Source organism: Somniosus microcephalus, chromosome 15, assembly GCF_052327205.1.
Source record: "Somniosus microcephalus isolate GS21.2 chromosome 15, FLI_Smic_1.0, whole genome shotgun sequence".
NCBI lineage: Eukaryota > Metazoa > Chordata > Chondrichthyes > Squaliformes > Somniosidae > Somniosus > Somniosus microcephalus.
Genome location: NC_141001.1, coordinates 8,541,609 through 8,546,222, shown reverse-complemented (window position 1 = coordinate 8,546,222; position 4,614 = coordinate 8,541,609).

Sequence of the window (4,614 nt, the reverse complement as noted above, 5' to 3'; positions counted from 1 at the left end):
CAAGGGTCCTTGTCGGGCACGAATTGTTCCGGATTGCCATTTATCATTCCTATAGTCCCTGGCCAACACTGGTTGTCCTATTTCGAAACTCCGAGTGGCCTTGTTATTTACGTGCTGGAATTGCTTGTTTTCGACTTCCCTACGCACATTGGGTTTTAACAAATCCAACCGGGACCGCAACCTCCTGTTATAGAACATTATGGCAGGGCTTTGATTTGTCACTGCATGTGTGGCGTTTCGATATGCCATCAGGAAATTGTCCACCTTGTGTTGTAGTGGAATATGGTCTTCGCTCATGGCTTTTATCGCCTTTTTGAACGTTTGTACAAATCTCTCGGCCAACCCATTTGTAGCCGGATGATATGGGGCAGATGTATAGTGTTTCACCCCATTCTTTTTCATGAATTTCTGGAATTCTTCTGACACGAACTGTCGTCCGTTGTCTGAACATATTTGTTCCGGCAACCCATTCCTTGCAAATATGGTTCTTAGAACTGCGATCGTCTTTTCAGAGGTAGTGGTCGACATCTTAATCACTTCTGGCCATTTAGAATGTGCGTCTACTGCTATCAAAAACATGGAATCCATGAATGGACCTGCAAAGTCGATATGCACACGTTGCCATGGGGTTGAAGGCCATTCCCACGGATGCAGCGGTGCAATTGGAGGTGCGTTTTGAACTTTTTGGCACCCTGAGCAGCTTTTAGTCAGATCCTCTATTTGTTTGTCGATACCTGGCCACCACACATAAGCCCTTGCAAGGCTTTTCATCTTGACTCCCCCCAGATGACCTTCATGCAATTCCTTCAGAACTCTCTCCCTTAATTTAGGAGGAATAATCACCCTTGTTCCATACATCACTGTTCCTTGACAGACGGACAGCTGTTCTCGTCTGGCTAAGAATGCTGGTAACAGTGGGTCGCCATGTGCTGGCCATCCCTTCACTATCAAATCGTAGACCCGAGACAGTGTCGGGTCGTTTCTGGTCTCTCTCTCAATACCCACATTGGTGACTGGTAAGCATTCGATGATGGTCGAGTGAAATATCTCGACAGGGTCAACTGCCGGTGCCTCTTCCGCTGTAGGTAGTGGCAGGCGCGACAGCCCATCAGCATTACCATGTTGCTTTGTACCTTTGAATTCAATATCATATTGATGTGCTTCTAGGAAAAGGGACCATCTCTGAAGCCTCTGCGCCGTCATAACCGGAACACCCTTCTTAGGGTTAAAAATGGAAACCAACGGCTGGTGATCTGTCAGCAGCATAAACTTTTGGCCTTGCAGGTAATGGTTAAATTTCTTAACTCCCCACACGAGGCTGAGAGCCTCCCTATCTATCTGAGCATAGTTGCGCTCTGCGGAGGTCAATGATCTGGATGCGAACGCGACTGGCCTTTCCAAGCCATTTGGAAACTTATGTGAGAGCACTGCCCCGATACCATATGGAAAAGCATCACAAGCTAAGCGAATAGGCAGCATTGGGTTAAAGTGAGCCAACACTTCCTTAGAGATGATCAGTGCCTTGCTTTTTTGAAAAGCCCGCTTACAATCATTGCTCCACTTCCATGGTATTCCCATTTGCAAAAGAGTGTTCAGCGGGTGTAACACAGTGGATAAATTTGGAAGAAACTTGTGGTAATAGTTAACCAACCCAAGGAACGACCTCAACTGGGATACATTTTCCGGAGCGGGAGCTTTCACAACAGCTTCGATCTTGTCAGGTGACTTATGGAGCCCCTCCTGGTCAATGACGTGGCCGCAGTACGAGATTCGCTTTTGAAAGAACTCACATTTCTGGCGATTAACTCTGAGCCCATATTCTTTCAATCTGGTGAGCACCTGCTCCAAATTCACGAGGTGATCCTTATTATCATCTCCTGTAATCAGAATGTCGTCCAGGTAGCATTGTGTGCCTGGAATTCCCTGCAATACCTGCTCCATGGCCCTTTGCCAAATCGCTGGAGCCGATGCCACTCCAAAAACCAGTCTATTATACCGATATAAGCCCTTATGTGTGTTGATCGTGAGATACTGGCGTGACGCTTCATCAACTTCCATCTGTAGGTACGCCTGCGCCAGGTCTATCTTGGTGAAGTGTTTCCCGCCAGACAGCGAAGCGAAGATATCTTCAATCCGCGGAAGCGGATATTGCACCGTGTGAAGAACCGGATTAACAGTGATCTTGAAATCGCCACAGATGCGAACCTTCCCAGGTTCCCCCGGCTTGTTGCTGAACAAACGCTTCATGACAGGAACAATGGGTGTGGCCCATTCGCTCCAGTCCACCTTTGACAGTACTCCTGAACGTTCTAGCCCTTCCAGCTCTGCTTCCACAGCAGGTCGTATCGCATAAGGTACTGGTCTGGCTTTGAAAAATTTTGGGTTTGCATGTTCTTCAACCTTGATGTTTGCCGTAATTCCTTTCAGTGTTCCCAGTCCCTGTTGGAACACCTCCTTAGCATCGTCCAATATTTTGGACAGTCGTTTAGGTTTGACGTCGTCCTCTTTACAGGAATCTACAGTCAGTGCTTGTATGGAATGCCAGTCCACATTTATTCTCCGGATCCATTCCCGTCCCAGTAGTGGCGGACCTCCATCAGGTAACACATACAAGTCCATTTCCTGACTTTCTTTACCATTGTAGACCACATTTACTTTTATCTTTCCGATGGGGTATACTATTTGCCCCGTGTATGTTTTCAATACAATCTCCGTATCCCTCAGGGGAATGTGCGAGAATAACCTTTTGTAATCTTGCTTATTCATGACCGTCAATGCCGATCCAGTGTCCAATTCCATCTTCACTTGGACTCCTGCTATCCGAAGCATGACCCAGATAGTTTGGTGGTCTGCTGTGTTACCCACATTATGTATTTTTAGACAACCCAGTTCCTTACTGCTGGAGTCTGAATCCATCTTCTGTTCATCCGAACTGTTCTGTCACCTTGTGTACTTTTTTGTACTTCTCCTGCGGCGACTTTTTGCTGCTGGTCTTCTTTCCTGACCGGCATACTCTCGCTATGTGACCAAGTTTGCCACATTGCCTGCATTCTTTATCTTTGAACCAGCACTGGTTCTGGTCATGCGTTGTCCTTCCGCAACGATAGCACTTTACTGCACCCAATGCCATTTCATTGGTGCTGAATTCCAATGGCTTTTGCTGTATCTCTGCAGCGCCTCGTGCTGCTGCCCCGTGCGATGCTGCAATGCTGAAAGCTTTGTCCAGCGTAAGATCCTTTTCCTCTAGCAGTCGCTTCTGGGTTCCTTCCCTTAGGAGCCCACACACAAACTTATCTCTCAGTGCGTCTGCTAGTCCTGTACCGAACTGACAGTACTTTGATAACTTGCGCAGTTCGATTAAGAATTCAGCGTTACTTTCCTCTTTAAGTTGAATTCTTTTGTAGAATTTAAATCGTTCCGCTATCAGCAGCGGCGTGGGGTTTAAATGCTCTTGCAGGATAGTAACAATATCCGCGAAACTCTTTCCTACCGGTTTATCTGGTGTTACAAGGTTCCTTAATAACCCGTACGTCTTCGCACCCATTGAGTTTAATAGGGTTAGTGCTTTCTTATCCTCCGGTACCTCATTCGTTGTACAGTAAACTTCGACGCGTTCCACATAAGTGGCCCAATCTTCCACATCGCTATCAAAAGCAGTGATGTTACCCGTTTTTGGCATCCTTGTTGAGTTTCCTTTCCTTCGGATATGATTATTATTATTTTTTTCCAAAATGGCGGCTTCCCGCGCTTGTCTTCTTCCCCCGCCGACTCAAAATGGCGATTACCGCGCTGTTGCCGTTCTCGCCTCCCAGCGGTCCTTTATTTTCCCCTACGCTGCTGCTCTGGTTCCCCGCCGCTCCCGCGGTCCTTGTGGACATAAACGCTTTTCTGGCTGCTGCGCGTCTCTGCCCAGATTGCAGTCCGGCCCCTGACACCGGCTGCGGTCGTGTTCTCCGCCCTTTTCGTCGTTTCCCTCCCCTTCTCTTACTGACAACTCGGCCGACTTCCCCCCCCCCGTGCCGCTCGATCGGGCTTACCCGCCGCTGTCGTCGAAGGGATGTTCACTGATGTTTGACTTCGTGGCCAGAAACCAACCCGGGTTCCCGATTGCCTCCCGTGCTATGCAGTGCCCAGCAGGATGTTGAGGGTGGATGTCCTTGATCGACGCCCGTTTCAGAGGCGAAGCTTCCTTTGATGCAACTGCCGCTAGGTAAGATCAGACTCGTCGCCACTGTTGAGTCTGTGTTTCCAAATGTAGTTATGCTGAATAACTGGACACAGACAACAGAAATAATTAAACAGGTCTTTAGTAATTGAGGGTCAGGGCTGAACTGGAATACACTTTGCTCCACAGGGTTTATATACCGGTGTGGTCACCACCGGTACTACAATGTACAGGAGCCATCAAAAAGTAGTCCATCACCTTAAGGTATCCTCTTAAGGTGGTACAGGTTACATACACTACAACTGTTATCAACAGGATATAGGAAAGTTGACAGAATCATCATTTAACATTCTCCATACTTAAACTTTCACCTGTGCCACTAGTGACATAAATTCATCTTACTAATGTCTAATATTCCTCATTTCAAATTATGATCTGTCTTTCAGAAG